Source organism: Amyelois transitella, chromosome 19 (genome assembly GCF_032362555.1).
Source record: "Amyelois transitella isolate CPQ chromosome 19, ilAmyTran1.1, whole genome shotgun sequence".
Classification (NCBI taxonomy): domain Eukaryota; kingdom Metazoa; phylum Arthropoda; class Insecta; order Lepidoptera; family Pyralidae; genus Amyelois; species Amyelois transitella.
The window spans coordinates 6536055-6558841 of NC_083522.1; the positions used below are offsets into that span (position 1 = coordinate 6536055).

At 35.2% G+C, this 22787-nt stretch overlaps 1 protein-coding gene across 3 annotated transcripts in view; it reads right to left on the reverse strand.

Moving 5' to 3' along the window:
* The window catches only part of LOC106132706 (potassium/sodium hyperpolarization-activated cyclic nucleotide-gated channel 2), a 189381-nt gene extending 169430 nt beyond the window's left edge, over positions 1-19951 (reverse strand). For 2 of the 3 annotated variants that reach the window (XM_013332212.2, XM_013332211.2), the window contains exon 1: positions 19891-19951. The gene's annotated coding sequence lies outside the window, so the exon portion shown is untranslated. Of the gene's footprint in view, positions 1-19748; positions 19829-19890 lie in introns of those variants that run through there. The other variant, XM_060949461.1, reaches the window with a different exon arrangement.
* Positions 19952-22787: the final 2836 nt, after the last annotated feature.

Consider the following 22787-nt stretch of genomic DNA (forward strand, 5'->3'; position numbering starts at 1 on the left):
GAAGTAAGAGGATCGTAGTAAGTGGAAAAATAAAGCCTATCCCTTCTGGAATAAGGCGTGATCTCTCGTATGAAAAATGCTTTGCAATTAGAAAAATTCGTAACTTGTTCACGTTTATACTTTTAAACGTAAAAATTAAATCCAGATTCGCAGGTTGTAAAATAAAAGCACAGTAGGTCACAACAAAGCTTTAAAAGTTTAACTGCACATTGTAAACTATTTTGAAGCGATCCCATTCAGTTTGTTAGTTAGTTTTTAACTAACTGCTGAGCTAAAAATGCTGGAATAATTTAAGTACAATACGGGCTCTCTACAAATAGCGTATAATTAGATATAAGTAGTATGAAAGGGAACGTTCAAAAGGTCAGGTCAAGTGTATGAATGTAGTTAACGCGAAAGAGGTATGCAGCGATTATGGCAAATGGAAAGATGCAGTCTCTGCCTACCCCTCCGAGAAATAGGTGTGATTTTATGTAAGTATATTTACGTTATGAACAAACTATTTGAAAATTAAACCGGATCTCAGGAATGTGGTGTTATTTTCGCGGCAAGACAGGACGCGAGGCAAGTCATTAATCTTCTACGCGACATAGGAGAATAACATATTATATTTAAAGTTGTCCAGCGACTTGCTGCTAAAAAGCGGTTTGCGTAGAGATATTCTAGTTAAATTCTTTTGCATTGATTCATAACATACATTCATATAATCAAGTCGTATCCTTTAAATATTAAATCCCATGCGGGGTAGACAGAACCAACAGTCAGAAAAAAACTGAAAGGCCACATTAACCTGCACGGCTTTACGATAGATACTACTTATATAACTTAATATTTTGTGTAATTTTAAAGATATCTAACTATTAACCCAGTAAAGATACATCACGTTTCATGATGACATTACAGAGTCACTAGCCTTGTTTAGTTCGATGCCTTAAAATAGAATTGAGATTTAAAAAAAAACAGGTTGGTAGGCTGTCGGTTCAAAGAGAATTTTATGTGAATATTCTTTTTCCTTGAGAGACTTTTTCAAACCTGCGTAAGAAGATGCAACTGGCGGACCAGGCAAACAAGGAAGCAATTGCGTTAAATAAAACAAGTTAAATCAAATTATTTAATTCTAGTCGCTTTATAAGCTTTTACCGGGAGCGCGGCTCCTGTGAAATTTCCAGGAATTGCGTTGGCTAAGGCACGATTCCTTTATGCAATTTACTTGTATACTAGTTGCAAATTGCATGCAACTTTAACAAACCTGCTTACAAGCTTCAAGTTGCGTTATATTAACTTGTTCGCTCTACATTTTATTGGTTTCTTGTTGGTCTGGTAGCAAAGAAAAATTACAATAGCAATTGTAAAATTAACCAAGGGAAAGACTACATTTATTTACATATAATCACGTCTTTATCCCTTACAGGGCAGACAGAGCCAACAATCTTGGAAAGACCGAATGGCCCACATTCAGATGGAATTGAGATTCAAATAGTGACAGATTGCTAGCGCATCGCCTAAAAGAAGAATACCTGTTTATAAGCCTCCTTCGAGAGGTTCTCTGAACAACACATACATAAATCACGCCTCTTCCCCGGAGTGATAAGCAGAGACCACATCTTTCCACTCGCCACGATCCCTGCACACTGCTTTCTCTTCATGCAAGCTCATCGGTTTCGGGTACTATTGACCAGACCTTTTGCTAGAACGTCTCTGAACAAGACATTCATTCAAATCACACTGCCAACATACATACATACATACATATGGTCACGTCTTTATCCCTTGCGGGGTAGACAGAGCCACGTTCAGCTATTTGGCTTAATGATAGGATTGAGATTCAAATAGTGATAGGTTGCTCACCCATCGCCTAAAAAAGAATCCCCAATTTGTAAGCCTATCCCTTAGTCGCCTTTTACAACATCCATGGGAAAGAGATGGAGTGGTCCTATTCTTCTTTGTATTGGTGCCGGGAACCACACGGCACACTACTACTTAGAGTACTTATAGATGTAAATAAACAAAAGATACGTTTAATAAGACACGAAAAAATAACAGTAACTTCGCCAATCCTCCAAATGATCCCGGCCATTACGTCTCCCCATTTCAGACATAAAATATGTCTGTTTTGTGCCCTCTTCACGTCAAAACCAACAGGAATACCTTTTTGCCCTGACATGCTGTATGTTAACTTGTTATGTATCTTAATTTTATTCAGATTAAATCCTAAACAAAGTCTAGTTTTGTTGAGAAGTGTCATCACATCATCATTATTAAAAAATGTAATGTAAACAGTTATAAATCAGTTTAACCTATACAATTCGCAGATGAGTGGTGTCTGTACATGGGAGATAATTTGAAATAAAAATAAATAAATATGCCGTGTGGTTCCCGGCAATGCCGTGTGGTTCCCGGCACTATTACAAAAAAGAATAGGACCACTCCATCTCTTTCCCATGGATGTCGTAAAAGGCGACTAAGGGATAGGCTTATAAACTTAGGATTCCTCTTTTAGGCGATGGGCTAGCAACCTGTCACTATTTGAATCTCGGTTCTATCATTAAGCCAAATAGCTGAACGTGGCCATTCAGTCTTTTCAAGACTGTTGGCTCTGTCTACCCCGCAAGGGATATAGACGTGATCATATGTATGTATGTATAAATAAATATATACGGGACAAATTACACAGATTGAGCTAGCCTCGAAGTAAGTTCGAGACTTGTGTTACGAGATACTAACTCAACAATACTATATTTTATAATAAATACTTAAATAGATAAACATCCAAGACCCAGGCCAATCACAAAAAGTTCTTTTCTAATCATGCCCTGGACGGGATTCGAACCTGGAATCTCCGTTGTCGCAGACAAGCGTACTACCGCCGCGCCATCTTTCATAGACTTTAAGTTGAATTTAAATAAAATGTAATTTAAAGTCTATGAAAGTCGATCCTCTAGTTTTTCTACATCCAGTTTCTAAGAACCAATAAAATAAGCATAGTTCTGCCTGCGCAACGGACGATCGAAAAATAATCAAGGATTGCTTATAAAAGTGCCTTCTGTCAGCCACAGTTATTTATTAGCAAAACAAATGTCGGCCCTCGGTAAACTAACCAATAAGTTGTTCGACAAAGACCGCGCGTGCTATCGCCGAGGACACTCAAAAGGGCCGGGCCGCCCACTCATTAATCTCACGAGCGCAGATAAATAATACCTTAGGGTAACAACACCAAAATTCTTCTCATACAAAGGGCCTTGTAATAGAAAATACAAAAGTTCTTCTCTCTTATAGGAAGGATACTTTATACCAAACTAGCTTTTACCCGCAGCTTCTCCTAGGCGAATTTAGCGCTAACTACAAAAAGCGACGAATTTAGCACAAAAAATAGCACAAAAGAATACAGTTTTTTTGCAAATCTCATGAAATAGTTAAGTAAAATCATAAAAACCATTTTTCTTCCTTCGTCGTTCAATAGATACAACGCGTGAAGGGACAACAAACAAATAAACTTACTTTCGCATTTATAATATTACTTGGCATTTGAAATGGGTGACACATTCATCTTTTCTCCAAAATTTGCATATTCAGACAGACTAGCCATCTATACTTGTACGCCTATATAAGCAGGATGCAGTGCACTAAATAGAATCATATTTCACAAATAAAAATATATTTATTGATTGATTTATTTGTTTGCATGCATGCATTGTTTGAACAAACTTTGATTAGGTGTGTATGTGTCTCACAAAAAAATTCCGATCTAAACTATGTCTAATGAAAGAATTCATTAAAATCTTGTTAATATGCTTTTTTATTCTTCCGACCGAGATAAATAATGTCCCAAACACAATAACGGGAAATTAATTTCTTAAATCTTTTTAGATTCCGATTTAATATTTTTGAGATATTCCGAGAAATTCCGTTCGCTTCAATTTTGAATGGCCCTGTTAATAAGCACATAGGGTTACGAACCTAATGAAGTAAAAAATTCACAATATCTACGTTCATCTCATTTCAGTTACTGCAAAACCTCTATATATTTTACGAGAGTAGCCCTTTAATCCGGGAATTCATACTTAATTGGCTCTCATTCCGATAGAAAGAGCATTAAATGAAGCGTTCTTCTCTCTTACGTAACATATTCTATAAGATATTTTTACATGATTCATTATATATTCTTGGTTGTAATGTGCCCTATAAAACAGATATAAAAGATAAGTAAATCTAATTCTACTATTAAGCGATGAGCTAGTAACCTGTCACTATTTGAATCTCAATTCTATCACTAAGCAAAACAGCTGAATGTGGCCTTTCAGTCTTTTCAAGACTGTTGGCTCTGTCTACCGCGCAAGGTATATAGACGTGATTATATGTATGTAAGTCAATAAAAATGTTAGTATTCCTTGTCCATGTTATAGTTTTATTTCGTTTGTTTATTTGAAATGAATATTCTTTTTTACTTTCTAAGAATTATTTGCCAAATACTATAAGAGGTGTACTATAATCGTTGTAATTGGCGTAAATAAATTATTGGTGTGTTTTATCATAGTGGCGTTTAACCTGCTTGCAGCTTTGAGGATGACTCAGAGAAGGTCACGGAGGTTAGTAGAGAATGTCTTCTTGTTATTACCACACTTACCCACTTCAGAATCCTGGTCAATAGTGGATCTCAGGCTTCACCCCAGAAAATTCTTATTAACAATGTTTCCGAAGTTGAACTTTATCAGTAAGACCCTAGGTTAAAGATCTATTTTTCTAATCAAATCCCTGCCAACAAATATTTTGTTACATATTTATTATCAGATAAACTCGGAAATTTCCTTTTTATCTCGTGACAATATTGTGAAATCTGTGAACTTTTTCAACAGCAATGCAAAAGACGAGCCGAAACTTGAATGAACTAAAACTTTGGACACTTCGAGATTGGTTGACGCGGAAAAGTTTCCAACATTTTTATACAAAGAAATATTATCAACAAGAATACCGAAAGTAAAATAACTTCATATGTATTTATTTGAAAATGTATATGTGGACCTTATTGACGCTTGTAACTAATGACTTCATTAACATCCCCCTGGCGTTACTCCCGATTAGATTCTGACAACGATCCTGGATTGACTAAATAAGGTTTTCATACGAAACGAGTCCCAACTGACGTCCACAATCTTTGAAGGGTATCTTTACTACTATTGAGGTCCACAATCTTTGAAGGGTAACTTTGCTTTACATATATTATGATCTAGTTGCCAGAATATGCGGGTTTATTCACCATAAGAGCATCTGTGAGCACCATGGCCATGTGGCCGAGGTAGGATTTGAACCTGTGTACCTCCGTGCGCATCGTTCATTATATTCAGACATCTTATCTATTCGATCACCGAATCTTCGCTATTGATTCTATACAGCCCGTAAACATGTGATATGAGTGTGTGCGTCTTATACCGTATAAAATGCCTTTTACTTTTTTGTAAAACGATAAAAACCGTACGACCTCAACATTCCAAGCGATTAACTATAAATCGAAAGGGGGTTGTGTTCAACTAATTTGCATCGTTTCTCAAAGTCTTTTCCTTATTTCGTAGGCATACATATTTAATATAGAACCGTAGATAATTGTTTTAAGTTAAAAGTTAAGAATTTTGTTGTTTATGTTACCGAAATTGTTTTAATCATAATGAAATACCGAAATTTTTGGAAGGTACTTAATATTATTGCATTCCGTGAAACAATATAAAACTAATAATCTCTTAAAGAGCATAAAAGATTGTTTTTAATATTTAAAAACATAAGTTTAATCAAGCACAGGATTTTTTAAACAGTACAAATTCACAAGAAAATACTGAGGCGTCACTATTTAAGTAAGATAAATTTCCAAGATAAATATTTCTTAGTGATACGTACCTATAATAATTGGTATCGATAGTACCACAGGGATAGATGAAATCCTTCGGGAAGAAAACCTGCACTCTACTGATGGAATAGACAAACAACGTCTAATGAATGCCATAGAAATTTGTTTAATGGAGAAAGCCGTTTACAAATGCTAATCCATACTTGTATACAAATATTATAAAATGCGATGGAAGCTTTCACGACTAAACCGCAAGACCAATTTGGATGAAATTTGCTATAGACATAATTTGTCAGCCGAGATCAAACATAAGATGATATTTTTCTGGAAATTTCGACGGAAGCGAAGCCTCAGGCACAGCTCAAAAAGAAAATTAAAATTAATTTAAAAAAACTAAATATTCCATCAAAACAAGAATCCCATGGAACTTTCAAACTACAATATCAATATCATCAAAAAAAAAGTGACTAATATTAATGACCATTTAATGGCGACTCCTTCCGCGGCCGCTGCCAGTTTGGCGTCGCCAAATCGTAATTTACAGCGCATTTGGCGATAACGACGCACGCTGGGAAATTCTCCGGGGCGCCGTTATACAAATTGCGGGGTAAGAGCTGCTAAAGGTGCGATTGTGGGAACAAATGCCGTCTGTACAATGTTTATTTTACCTTCGATACACATACATACGTACAACTAAAAAAGCTGAAAAGCCATGTTCAATGGTATGGCTTATTGACAGAATTGTGATTCAATTAGTGACAGGTTGAAAAACTAGTTAAACTAAACTTATTCAAAACATGTAAACAAAACCAGGTAGGGCATAGGCACGCTAGCCTGATTGAGGTCATTATAGGTCAGCGGGTAACGTCGAACAAATGAAGGTCAAGGTTTTGTTTGTTTTGTTTAGGTATATAACCATATTAACCTTATCTAGATATTTTAAACGTTGTTAGTTTATTTTTGTAACAATATCGATCCTTTAATACATTGTGTCCCTTTATCACTTTTATGTTACAGTTTGTCCTTCTGCGGGTGAATTTGTCTGTATATATTTATTTGTAAGCTTTCATGCTGATAGCGTGGAAACCGTAATGTATATCAGATGTTTCTCTTTCCGATTAGACTTCTTATTATTACTTTAGGCGATAGATATTAACGTGCCACTAACTAAAAAAATATAAAAACGTTTGTCCTTCTAAAATAGTGTGGAAGGAATATATGAAGAATTTATAGAGAAGCATAAAAATCTGAGTAATATAGAGTGGTAAATCATCATTATCCTGATATTTGGCCAAGTTTCCTCCCTGGGAAGAATTCCTGGTCCCAGGACCACAATTTAGGTGATTATATGTATATTTTAGGCGACGGAGAGGACTTCTACATAGTGAAGACATCAGCATAATAATTGATGACGTAATGGGCCTTCTAGAAAATCAAATTATATTCACCGCCCAGACACAACGGCGCACAACCAGATCGATACCAGTATAAAGTGCGTGATTCACAGGATCCGAATATCTTATGAATATTGCGAATAATGCCTCGCTTTACTTTAACATTTCACTAGAAATATTACGAGAAAAGTAGGCGGTCTTAAATAATTCAACGAGGCTGTTTTTCTAGAATAATTACGCTGTTGCTGGGGGAAGTATTTCTCTAGAGATTAAAGTTGGTGCGTTCATGTTTGAAAATTGTTTGCGAACGTGTTCTTAACTGAGCATAATTACATAATAAGTAATCATCATCGTTCGTATGTCTATCATCGCGTTGAACCTTGGATGTGATAAATAGGTAACTGAGTTTCATTCAGGTATATATTAGAAAAAGTTACACTTAAAGCTAAATACATCGTCTACTAATTCACCTTTGGGATATAGTGAGGTTGTAGTCGAAGGTTTACTCACCTCAAAGGATAGACAGAACCAATCTAAGAATTATTTATTAACGCACACTAATGAACATACATAAGGTGTTTGCTATTTTGTAAGAGACACAACGACTTCACATGTTTTAGCTTCTTTTTAATCAAATCTTACAAAATCAATTCTATGTCAAACTCGTAATTAGTGGTATATCTGTAACATAACAGCGATAACACAACGGTCGTAAAACTGGGAATTGAACACATTCCCCCTTTAACGGTGTTTATTATTTGCTGACCACTCATAAAACTGGCAGTTAGACTTTAAAAAGCCAATGGGAAAATGTAAATAACAAATGACATTTCTATAATAGACAGTCAAAAATCAGTTGCGATAATTCTTAATTAAAAATGATCAGTAAACGATCAATAGTAAGTATTATACTTTTTGTCTATAGTCTCGTCACTCTTAGCCCCATTAGGCCAAGACGTGATATATTTTTATAATCTTCCGGTATGTACCATTATCACCAACTATTACCGATATTATAAGGTTTAATACTTTTAAATGATATCATTGTCCCTTACGCGACCTTGATGATGATATTGAAACCATGCCTATTTTCACCTATGTATTTAGTAATACAACATTTCCAAAACAATAATATCAATGCAGAATGAGAAAAATAATACAATATTTTTGTACGTTTGCATATGCGAAAAAAAAATACACCAAACAAAAACAGTATAACAAAGACAATTCAAATTTTTTGCAATCCTGGTGTTACCCTTAAGCGTTTCCTTTTATTCAGCGGTTTTAAACTAAAAATGGTTTCACTGTGCTCCGCCAGCATGGAAATTCTATCATTTTCCAGCCTAGAATGAATCCCGAATCCAAAATAAGTAAAAAAAAACGAAATATGCAAATTTACCTAGTAGATACGAGTAGCTTCTGTTCTCTATAGGTTTCGGATGAAATGGATTTTTCTAGAATGAAATGGAGAATCATGCATTTAAAGATTTTTTTTTACGCTCTAGAAAAACTTATGAGACTTGTTTTGCCAGCGGTTACAAACTCGTTACTCAATTGCTTTGTAGTTAAGTATTTGCCTCAAAAGCGTGAAGAGAAGATTAACCATTGACTTTATCATATTGGAAACATATTTAAGGGCTAGCTGAAACTGTTATCGACATTCTATCCATCAATTTATAACAGCAGTTCCTACTACTGTTGTTGTTACCACGAACATTCAACCTCTAGTTTTCATCAGGGACCTAATCACTACCTAGTTATATGGGCTGTGAAAGTTTGTATGCGACTGTGTACACTTGAGACTTTACATAAGAATATATTATACTGACTCATCAATCAAAACGTTGAGCCAAAACTTTGATTAATTTATCAATGCCTAAAGAATTGTTACGAAGTGTTACAAATTATTTTGATGGCTGTCAAGAAAATACCAGTTTTCACTTTGGGTGTAAATTTAGGTGTATATAGATAAGAACATTCGTCATCGTAGAGGGAGATCAAGGATGCCCCATTTCTTTGGCGGGCCTTCGACTTGGCGCACTATCGATGTGGCGTACCAGCGACGTGGTTATTCGTTCGCTTTTATAACCTGTCGATGGTAAATTGTTAATATTCTAAAATAGTTCAAGATACATACTAAGTGCAGGAAAGATGGAAGTTACATCATCAATTGTTGTAAAGCATTAGACCCCGGGACCGGGCCGATCCGGACCGCGGACCGGGTTCATTTATGTACTAGTTCATGTAAGTTTATATTAATTTCAGCTATATACCTAATATAACTGGGAATATACTAAATAAAAGGTGTGCCACTTAATTTATACCATTTTTCAAATGTTCTCATGTAAATTCCTACTACAACGGATAACTTCATATTATGTAATTACGGTAATGTGTTGCTGGGTTGTAGTAAAACGTAACCGTCTTGAAAATTAAAAATACTACAGAAATTTCACTTGAAGAAGAGAGAGCGCCCTATGCAAAAGTTTTCCTTTCTTAAGTATTAACTAACATATGTACATTATAGTAACAGAAATATGCATCTTAATAAAAAAACAATAACAAACTGTAGATTCCACAAAATAATATTAATTCGCTCTTTTTTTTTATACTGGATAGTTTTTTTTTTTAAATTTGTTATAGCTGTAATAATTGTGCCAATAAAATGTAAAAATAATGTTAGTACCATCGATGCTGTGCACCTTCGAATGGCTTGTTTGAACTGCATTTCTAGTCTAGATTGTGCGTTGCGTGTGTTGTCTTACATGACAGACAGCGCGGTTCAAGCACATGACATGGAAAATCCTTTTTACGGACAACCCCCCAGGTCTTCACCCGGGAGAATATATGAAATCTGACACCAGTGTGCCGTTCTTGCCATTTTGAAGGCATCTTGGGCCCACAAGGCATTCTACCACAATCCCCTTTGGTAAACTAGTCCACCAGACTCTAAAATAAGCCCAAATTGTCGATGGTTCGTTTTTGATATGGCGACTTTTGATTTAGTGCCCCGCGGTGCCATAAACTAGACATAACACCTATGGGTTAATCTGCCGTACTCTAAATATTTTATAGCCGTAAAGTAACAAATTGGAGGGCGTAGAGTTCCTCCCCTCTCGTTAGGAAGTTGTTAGGATAAACAAAATCACTTCGAGTGATCTCCATCCTTGATGGCCCGTGTAGGGAATGTTACTTATGATTAACAAAATATGTATTTACAGGTTAAAAAGGTAAACAATACCTTTTATCACAGATTCGTTTATTTGTACCAATGTTTATTTACTTAGTGAACTTTTAGTATTTGTCACTTTAAAAATATTTGTTATTTGAAGACGTTTTGGTATATATATATATATAAATTTCGGAAAAATAAGATCCAGAAATCTGAATATCAATATGTATTTTCTAGAATATAAAAACTCTTTATCTGCCCTCTATGCTCTAACACCATCACCCGGGATGCCATGAAAATGGGATGAAAATGGCAATATATTATAGTGGGAAAATTTGATTTATTTACGTCAGAGATTGTGTGACATAAATCATTGTACGTGAGAGAGAGAGAGAGAGAGAGAGAAAGCAATTATTGTATTTGTCGTACAAACATTTCTTATAATCTCATAACAAATAATTGGATATGATATTATCTATAATAGTGAGAACAAGAACCGGCTTGATCGATGAGTAAAAAACGTGGTAATAAGCGGCGGGAGATCGCCTTGTTTCCGAAACATATACTTTCCAGCTACTCGGAAACATAGGTAGACGGACACGTAGCTCATTGCTGGAATGGAAGAAACATGTCTGTCTATACTTCTAGAATAATATTTTAAAGATCGAAAATTTTACCCTCGTTTATGTTTTTGTGTCATACCTACATATAAACACGTCTATATCCCTTGCGGGTTAGATAAAGCGAGCAGTCTCGAAAAGACCGAAAGGGCATGTTCAGCTGTTTGACTTAATGATAGAGTTAAGATTCAAATAGTGACAGGTTGCTAGGCCACTGCCTAAAAAAATCCTATTCTTTTTTAATGTTACAAAAAATAATAACCAATAATTAACCAATAACATATTTGAGCACAAACTGATAAAACTGACTATTCCTAAGATCTCATGTCCGTAAACTACATAGTAAATAACAAAACAGTCATTAAAGCCGGATAATATCACTATTACAGAAATGTTTTCTCAGTAAATGTGCCTAAATAATATTTATAGCCACTAATAAAATTCTTAAGGCACATTATTTAGTCTGTTCCACGAGCTCAGAAGAGTTTTTCTTTGCTGTTGTACTGAAGTCAGATATAATGGTACATCCAATATTAAAAATGCGATTGTCTGTCTGTCTTTTACGGTTTTACGGCTTAACTGCTAGACCAATTTTGATGAATTATAATTGTACGCCCGCCTAATAATTCCCTTTCCCGCGGTAATTTCAGAAAATCTCTCTTAGTCCCTTAGACCACATGAAGAATAAGTAAGAATAATTAAAGAAGAATTTAAGTTTATTTTGTAAATTAAAGAATCGATTTAAATAAAAGAAGCATTGGAACATTTTTGAAGTCTTTTCTTTTTTGATCTTTGCGCCGAGCATTTGTTTGCAGTCTTGAATTCTGCGTAATATGAGACTAAATTATTCCGATTTCTGTGGTTTAAGTAGTTGCGAGTTTATTCTTTTGATAAAGTAATAATAATAGTAGGTATGTATTGAAAATAAAACGAAACACAAAGTTATTTCATAATATTGTTATAGATTCTAGTCGTACTAACTCTTTGTCCACACACGCGCAAGTTGGCAAAATCAATCCCTGTCAGTCCGGGCCGCCGACCGCTAAGTGGCTTAATTCCCTTCTTCCAAGTATCTTTTTTCCCCGGACGAGAAACATATAAGCTGGACCAATTATACATGCGTGTTGCTAACTGAAAGTTTTATTATGTCTGTTTAATTATGTTTAACAAGCACGAAGAGCTATACAGATTTCATTTAAAATTAAAGTTATCGATTACTTACATAAAAAAAAGAAAAAACACAAGTAAATGTTGCGATTTTCAAGCCCAACTCTTTTAAAAAAACTTACGCGCATTTTGAATTATTTTTTTTCAGTTTCATATTTGTTAAGAATTTTATCTAATTTTAAACGGTTTACTTATTTGTCACTAAATAATGACAAATAAGTAATTCCCTTCTTTCAAGTACCTTTTTCCCACGGACAAGCCACATATACTAAGCTGGACCAATTAAATATGTATATACGTTTTGCTAACTGGATATTTCATTTTGTCTGAACAATACTTTCAAAAAAATTTACAAATTAAAATCTATTTAATTGTAAATTTTTTTGAAAGTATTGTAAATTTTTTTTTTTATGATAAAAATATTAAATATAAAACCTGATAAGATAATAAAGACCAATGTTTGTACTTTTTATAAATGTCAGAAAATTATTGTTCAGATATAAAAAACAGAATAAGTATTTCAAATTGAAATTTTATTATTTAAGACGACCCTTGGCTTTATCTTCGTTAGGTATGAAAATTATGAAAATTTACATTCATTATTTAGGTACAATAAAACATAAAAATTTTTAACTCTAGTCTCTACGATAACCTTACACCTTATAAGTTATTTTCCAGTCGACTTTGGAGATACATTTGGAGTAAGTGGTGAAATACTCGTATTGAATCTTTAAGAACACATAAGCTAAGCTGGTCATGAAGAGTAAGTATCATTAATCATTCCTCACTATTTAACCAAATGGTTTGAATGACCACAAACACGAGTATTGATTTGGTCTCAGGAGGCTTGGGTTCGGAGATAATTATTATTCTAGCTTAAACTGGCGCTGTCTATCTACCAATCACATTTGCATATCAACAGATATACGCAATATTAATGAGACAATTGAAAGATAATTGTTATTGAAAATTGTAACATGATGGAATTCAGATAGCGACAGATATTTGCCTTTAGTAGCCTCTAACGAAATCCATTGGACAGATATAGTGGTCCTATTCTAAAGTGACGGAAACCACACGGCGCTTTTTATAAACAAAGGTAACAAAGTTCAACATCTATGCATCGTATAACGTAATCCTGACGTGGTGTGAAACGTGACCTTTCACCAAATATATTTACACAGCTCTGTATTTCGCTACAGCTGAATTTGCAACAATAAACAAGCATAGGCCGACAGCTGTAAATTATAAAAATACTTACGTACGCTTATATTATGAATTTTGCGAAAGACAATAGCATCTTTGACACACCCAAACACATTTTGTGCTCTCTTATGAGGAAGACAGAGTCAAAAGACTTGAAGAAGACTGGGTTCGGCTGGGTGGTTTGATGGAATAGAGATTCAGAGACTGCCAGGTGCATTATTGATCAGCAATCAGTTATAATGAAATGCCTACAATGAAAAATCAGAACCATGGAACTCCGAGTATGGTTATAACTAAAAGAGGTTTAGATAATTAATAGAAGTACCTTCCATAGTAAAAATATTCAAAACAAGCCCTATCCTCACATAAACATTTGTTTCGCAGGAATGTGTATCGATACGGCGAATAAATCTATTCGTGAGGGATCAACGGAAACTGGGGCGAAATATGAATTTTGTGATGAAATTCATGCATGGATCAAGATCGAGTTATAATAAAAATTTCAAACTCTCCTACTGGTATTAAAATGGCTATGTCCACGTTTTTCGTACATTTTACAGGATGTCTGGTAAATCGTATTTTTATATTTAAGGGCATAGTAAATCATTCACACGCTTACTTTACGCTTTCTAATGTAATATAACCAACAAAATACATTTCTATAAAAATAAACATAATCAATATAGTGCACGAAGTGTCAGAATGTTTGTACACCGTGCAATCGTACGCGCATCCAGCGAAAAAAGCTGGCGGCCTTTTGAATTCACGCCGCCCGCGTGGTGGTCACTTCTTTTTTTATGGGATGAAATGTTGATCCCTATTTTTAAATTATTTGGAACGAGAATCAGACACTGAGTGCACCCCTTTTATCGATTTACAAGACATTATACAGCAGTGAAAATTATTTTAAGGTCAAGTTTTATAAAGCTAAGCAATTATTTTTTTCATTCTCATATTAATCTCTGTACTCGAACCTAAGTAATAGTTAAAGAGGTAGTTATTTTATGCAATATAGAGAAATGCATTCAAATATTAATGGTGGTAAAAATACTTATTTTTGTTTAGGTATGGGATCAAAAATGGGTGATGTCAGGCAGGCCGCTGACTTTTGACATATCTTTCCTCAACATGTAAATATTAAAAACGAGTATGTACAGTAACCTGCAAAAAAACATAACCAACAGCTCGAATTAATATTGAAATATCTATAGCAATAGCTCAATCTGTCTGATTTGTCCCACATATTTATTGCCATGTCACACAGATACAAGTTAAAAGCCGCTGAAACGTTTTGATTCGCGGCTGTCACCTCACAATAGGTTATTGAGCAGACATCCGTAATAAATCATCGGGAGCCCAACCCGCCAACGCAAGTATCGCAACACAAAGCGACACATACCGCCATTCACACCGACGTCCGTGGCAAATGTTTAAATTATGATTTACGATTGCTTGTATCTGCATCAATGCGAGTACGAGTATGTCATTTCCATTTAAGACATTTTATCTAATTTTATTTAGATACTTTTTTCATTGATCAACTTTCTTTATACAGCTTAGAGTTAATATAAAAATCACTTTTGTAGAAAGAGAGCCGCCTCCAATCGATATCGTCTTTTTTTGAAGTGGGCTAAATTTCTAAAACTTTATCCTTAATGTAAGAAACACTTTCTTGAAATGGCATCAAAGGAGGCATGAGAAGCACATTTATTTTTGAAAGCGGTTAATACAAATAAGCAGGATCACATACTTACTATAAAAGCTGTATTGAGCCAAGACCGAGTTTAAAAGCTACAATTTGAAATACTATTGAGACATCTTTATCAAGTATGGCGACACAAAACAACATACTCGTATACCGCCGTTCACAATAGTTCAAATTATGATTTACGATTGCTTGTATGGATATGTTTTCATTTTTATTTAAAAGCCTTTCTTTTTTCTGATTTTCTTTAAATGTTAGATATTTTCACTCATTGACGTTCTTATTTATTGCTTTGAAATTCTATAGCACAAATTTTGTACAAATGTTGGTCTTGATGTCCTTGACTCTGGATCCTTAATTGAGTGAGTCAGGTCTTTCAGGTCAGGTTTACAGAGTAACCTAAAACCCGTATTGGATCATGGTCATTGGTATAAGGCCGAGGTAGGAATTCGAACCTCTATCTTTATGCGCATCCCGCATTTTAACCGGGCACCTTACCGGTTCGACCATGGACCATCTCTGAGATACTTGAATATACATAGGTTCGTATTTCGTAATAAATAGGCTGTAAGCATGTCTTATTCATCTGTATTTCTTCCATCCATCCATCCATAAAATTACGTATATATCCCTTGCGGGGTAGACAGAGTCAGCAGTCTTGAAAGATTGACATTCCACGTTCAGCTGATAAGCTTAATGATAGAATTGAGATTCAAATAGTGACAGGTTGCTATATTTATTTATTTCTCTCTGTTTGTATTTCTTTGCGATGGCTTATTCGTTTACCTTTTTCATTCCCTTATCTTTTTGTAATATAGAATGGACGAGAACCGGCTGAAAATTGTACGGTAAACGATAAGTAATGATTTGAAGATGAAGGCAGTTGGGATACTTTACTCTGTTTTCATTTATATACCTTATTATTTGAATAGGTTACGGACAAAAGAAACTCGTTGATCGCACTTTATTTTCTCTTACGCATAATTCAAAAGGTTTCCTTGAAAAGATTGCTTAAAGGTCTTCTTTTATGCATCACTTATTTAAACTTATCATCGTCGTTCTGGCTTTACCCAGTTGCGTTATCACCTCTCTTGGGGCCAATACCCAAGTGTGACTTGAATGCGATCCTGGAGTGGTTAAGTCAGGTTCTTATACAAAGCAACTGCCGTCTAACCACCGCAATTTAAAAACGGGTCTAAACAAATATGCAAGTTTACTCGCAGAACAAGCGAACTGGTTGGCAAACAAACTAATGTACGTTAGTATTATATGGTGGCCTAACCGTTCAATCACCGGCGCTCTAATCATACATCTAATTACTGTACATGAAATGTGTTCCTCAAAAATGAAGTAATTTTTATAAAAATGTAAACGCTAATAATATGTATGTATATTATGTTTTATAATCTCTAAAAACGGATTTAATTTATTATTTTTACTTAAATTATAATTTTGGTGGCTGGCCTCCATCATGTGCAACACTAAATCTTATTTCATGAAATGCACAAGAATGAACTAGCTAGCAACCGGTCACTATTTGAAGCCCAATTACATAAAGCAGCCCTTGAGTCTATTCGAGACTGTTAGCTCTTTCTCTCCCGAAAAGAATAAAGAAGTGATTATTTGTACGTATGTACATATTGTACATATGCAGTTGCGAGCGCTAGCTAGTATAAATATAGACAAACATAAAAAATGCAAATCATAACTTCGTGGTGAGCTAATCTCGTCACGGCCTTGAGAAGCGACTAATAATACCTATGTTCAAGACTATGAGTTAAATTAATTGGTTTTTTTTCTACTCCGCTATTTCATCATGCGGTCATCATATTCCGCGTATTACATATTTATTCATTACGGGGTAGATAGAGTTTTTAGAACAGATGTCATGCCACATCATAGAGTATCATCATGTAGGTACACCACTGCCATAAAGCATGTGGCTTCATTTAATCATTCATTTAGAATACTCTATGATGTTGATAGTGTCAGGTTGCCTTTAAATCTGCCGGAAATTGAATCAGCTAGCCACGTTAGGTTAAAAGAGAACTTTAGTGTTAGTGACGAAGTTTAGTGGGAAAAAGAAAAAATAGGAAAATTAATCATGTTCATCTTCATCGTCACTAACCACTGTGTGAGAAGGAAGACAAATGCGTTATCCAATTTTAAATTTTACAAAATAAATTGCTACAGCATAGATCTACTTAATTCTACCGACTTACATAAAGAGAAATTAAAGTAGAAAGATAGAGTTTTTGCCTACCCCTCCAGGAAAAAGGCATGTAATGGGAGACAGCTTCTAAAATATCCGAGAAATGTCTAATCCTCTTCCTTTTATCGCGTGATCTGCGGCAGTATTACTGGCTGCAATTATCGTGGGTTATTTGTTCGTCTGTTCGTAAACACACTGGATACCACCTTTGTTTTGAACTCGAGCAAAGATCGCAACCATTGATGGTTTTTTATTGATTTTTCAAACGGGTGGTCTTGTCTTGAGTGGATTCTGAAGGTTCAGAACCAGTTTCGTTTTGAAGTATCGTTGAGGCGAACTGCCAATTTTGGCGTGGCAAAAAACTACTTCTACTCTGTTTAAATTTTTTATCATCATTCGTTTAGATTATAAAGATAAATTACATTGAATTTTTAGAAACAAACAAACAGTTAAATTTTGAAGACCTACTTGGGGAGCAGTTTCCTAATTGGAAATGCCTAATTCGAAAATATAAATATTAAATAGGTATAGGAAATAAATATATTACATGAATGTATGTACGAGTATGTATATTTAAAAAAAACTTTATTTAAACATATTTTAGATTCTTATTTTGACTGGTATGTTTGACTATTTTGTCTTTTACTTGATCAAAATATTATTGAGATGTTATGTTAAAATCTTAAAAACATTTGAAAGGAAGCCATCAGTACTCAGGAAACGTATGTAAAAAACCTCGCGTCTTCCACATTAGAAGTGCCAATCAATAAAACTGAACGCCGCGTCATCCACAAGCGTAGCATGACTCAAGATTTCACGGTAAGGCAAAGTCTCCCAAAATGGATTTTGTTATAATTTCTTATAGTAAAGACAGCCACTCACTCAAAAATCTCGAGGTCATATTTAGCTGACTCAATTATAAAAAAAATTCTTACAACCCTTTACCTTTCACAATCTGCGCGAGAAGAGAATCCTTTGACACAGTCTAAGATTTTACGCTACCAAACCAATATGGGAGCCAGGAATCGTAATTTACGACAAATGTGCGGGTAAAGTTTTAATGTCGTCATAAAATGAACACTCGTGTGTCAGACTTATTGTATGTAAATGCGGGCTGAGTAGGTGGTAGAACTATATGGAAGACGCAAAAAATGTTTAGTAGGTATTCGCAACCAATATACTCATTAATATGATGGATAGCTAGGTTTCCTTGCCTTTTAGGACTTAGCAAATTTTTCACGGTCGGCTGTCTGCCTGGTAGTCTGATCTGAAACATTGCTAATGGCTAGATGTTTGGGCTTTTGGCACCACATTTCCATAAGTATTTTGGGTTTTTTAGGAAGTGGCACAATTCTCGAATACTGAAGTAATTTTAACAACATTTTTTACAAAAGCCTAAAGTAAAAAAATTGCACCTTATATTCCAGAGAAGTAGTACCTAGTAGTTTAACAGACACTACTTAAATATTTCCAATTATGACGATCTTTGCATACCTACTTCTTTCGCATACAAACTTTCTCATATTTATTACATACAAACTTATTACAAAATAATCAAGTAAAATTAATAAGATTACCGAACTCCCAAATATATTTTCGCCAACAATCCCTTACTATTACTTCCCTAATATTGATTTATCAGGCAATGAAAAACACGATAGCTGAGCTGTCCGTAATACTCAACTATCCGAAAATATCTCATAAGGCTCTTCTACCTCCAATTAGAAACGTATCTTTCTTAATTTCCCCGATGAGTTGTTGATGTATCTTACACCCACATTTGTTTACATGGCTGGAAACCCTGTTTAAGGGCCATTCCCTGCGGCTTTATTTTCTACGCATAAAATACCTAGGCGCCTCATTATCATCCGAAACTATAATTGGGGTCCATATTCATGATTCTTTAACCTACATAACTGCTGAATGAACTATGCTTTTCTATCGTATTTTGAGGCACTATTCAGATATAATCTTATTCCTCCTACTGTTCCTGTTTGAGAACAGAAACACGATATGTACTTATCATGTTTTATTCTTACTGTTTCCGTGCGAAAATAGTGATGCTATCATTGAGAACTAGAAAACCATATTTACTTTCTGTATTTTTTTTAAATATTGATGTGTGTACTTTACATATAAAACCAATCAACACACATCGATTGATTTACTATAAATAAATTCCCAGTCCTCAAAGCGTCCATTGTAACAAATACCATGAACGGACATAGTTCTGAAATAGATGCTTCAATAAAGTTAGCTGTTTCATAATTCATACGGCACGCGATTCGTGCCAAACTAGGCTTAACATGACCATTCCATACGTGCATGGTCATTGCGTGGCGGTCGCAAAACATCGCGATTCTCAACCGGCCTCGTAGATTCCCGTTACATAACACACCTGCATTCCAAATTCGCTCACCATACACCGGTACTTACTGCATCGATTATGTCACCTCTCAGCTGACAATTATTGCACTGATTCGATTGGGCCCGCGATATAAGTCGATACACACGCCGGTCGGATCGCGTGCGAGAGAACGCGGGGTCGATGGGGTGGCGGGTTGGAGGCTGCACTCACCGGATGGTTACATAAGTCGCAAAACAGAAGACGAGACGTGCGGCCCCTCTGGGGCATGAAGCGCGACTGGCGAAGGCTCGGGCGCCGCCCCGCGTCAATTGAGCCACGCGGAGCGCCCCCGCCGTCCAGACGCGAAGGCTTCACGTGTACCCCTCATGGAAGGGGCTAATAAACCTTTATACCAAATCTGAGATTACCTGATTAGAAGTATAGGATTCCATGAATCTAACTTTAAATAACTTAGGGTAAGCTAATGTATTATTAGATGCATTTAATTATAGGATTTTAAGTGTTAATTTAAAAGTAGATCGAAGCTGTTTTTAATTTTGATCCGATACCATTTAAAGTTCACAATTTTCAACACTATTTGGGCATTCAATATTTTCAAAACAATTTTTTTTTTTCGATATTGGAGGGAACATATTGAACAATCTGTCACAAAAAGCTCACCTCTTTCAGTTATCATCCTCAGTAGTTGCTTTCAAAGTGGGTAATCTCTTTTCTGACACTAAACTTATTTATTCATATAATCTGAATGATATTATCATTTAGTCGCTTCCTACGATATTCAAATAAATGAGGGTAGGTACACACTACTCGTATTGGTCGCTTAGCTTATTTATGTGCAGGATGCACATAAATCTTGCATCAGCTTAGGGAAACCAGTGGGACGTTGTGGGCGAAATGTCAAAAGATGTTTCGCTCTCTCTATTTTTATTTATACCATATGTTAACATTTAAAGTTTACTCATAAACTTATTACTTGCCTCAAAATATTAATAGCAATTTACCTTTGGCTTGCAGGTTTTCGTAAAAAGGCAATATGTGCAAATGTACGTAAGCTATACATTCATGTTCGCTATTTAAATATGTAAAAAAGGACTTGGTTTTTCAGTAATTGATAAAAATAATATTTTTATATTTTGCAAATAAATATTTTGTTATTATTTCTCTCTACTCGGCCTGAAAGTAGTAATGTAGTGAAAAAAATGTTGCGGAAAGTTTTATTTATGGCATAATCGCTACCTGACCTAATGTTTAAAAAGCATTATAAATTACTAGCTGTGCCCGCGACTGCGTTCGCGTGGAATAGTTATTTTGGGCATCTTTTAAGCCCTCAAGGATGAATAATTTTCCCCGTTTTTTCCACATAAACCGAATAATTGTCCAATTGACGATTAAAAAGCTAATTACATGTAAGCAAAGAATCGAATTGAAAACCTTATTTTACGTTGGCTGAATAGAAATTACACAAGTTTCTATACAGCCAACTAAAAAAGGATTAATTAACCTTAGATTCGACAGTTTACGTGTTATTACTTTAACATATCTATTTACACAGAAGTCTGACTGTCTTGTTTTCGTGGTCACAAAACTTATGAAACTATTTCGATAAGGCATCTTTTCGATTTATTGGTTGTTGCGCTAGCTAGTATGATAGATACTTAACAGCGTTTGTCCCGAAACAAGTGCATACATATCCATATAATCACGTCTATACCTATACCTTGCGGGGTAGACAAAGCCAACAGTCTCGAAAAGACTGATACGCCACGTTCAGTTGTTTGGAAGTTTAGAATTGAGATTCAAATAGTGGCATGTTGTAACCCCGTCGCCAAAAGAAGAATCCCAAGTTTATAAGCCTACCCCTTAGTCGCCTTTTACGACATCCATGGGAACGAGATGGACGGTCCTATTCTTTTTTTAATTGATGCCGGGAACCACACGACATCCAACAATTGCAAGACCCGAAATTCACCTGTGACTATGACCACGATCGATCCTAAAATATATTTTCACAGGAAGCGTCTCTCGTGTGATCATCGTAAGCTTTGCAAGGAAAACTTACTTATAATAGATCATGGTTTCCCATCCAAACCTGGCTAAAGGCCTTCCTCTATCTGCAAGCCTCTATTTTCAAGGCACACACACCAACAATCGTTTTAACAAAAGCCACTCAGTGCACCTTAATTTAGCGGGTTATGTATTTGTATCAAAACTCCGTAAATATACAATCGAAACATGATCCAAATGACTGGACATTTGTTAGCTGAAATCTTCATTAAGAATTGGATTTTGGGAAGTGTAGGACGGAATACTAATACAGCACTCCCTGAAAGTTCTACAAGAAGAGGTTATAGGAAAATTTCTTACAATCTAGCACTTTACTTAAATATATTAAGGGCAAGTTCTTATAAGTAAGCAAGTTCCAAAGAATGAGTATAACAAACATACCTACGAGAACGTTCTGTTTCAGTACAAAAGAAGTGAATGGCGGTGTTGTTATTCAGCCTTTGGATATTATGTAACAAAATCCATATTAAGGAAGACTTGGAGCTCTGGCGGAAAACTTTTTTCATGGGAACAGAACCATCTAGTATCGAGTAGCTGAACTATTTTTAACCGATCTGCGCTCTATCTTTGTATATTTTTGCGTAGCACAGAGTAACGTTTATAGCAAACATACGGACACGGGAATGCAGCTAAAATGAACCACAACCTTGTCATTTTACTGCAGCGCCTGTAAATGAGGCACGGGCTGATATCAACACACAGCTCAAACCGCTGAGTCTAGTCTAGGTCTGGTCTAGGGGTGCACTAAGAGAGATTTTCCTGAAATTAACGGAACGGAAATCAACATTTTACATGACAAACCGCGGCCGTTCCCTAGTTCATCATATTTTACAAGCTCCAACATACATATGTTGAGCTGGAACTAAGTTAATTTATTAGAATCCTTGTGTTCTTTCATTAGTATTTACCATGTAGAAATCAGAATAATAACAAGATATTTTGTAATATTCCTTAAATAACTGGAAATATTGAATCAAACTTACATTTTGTTCGTACAACCTTTATTGTGAGAATAAATTATAATAAACACATTCTTAACTAAC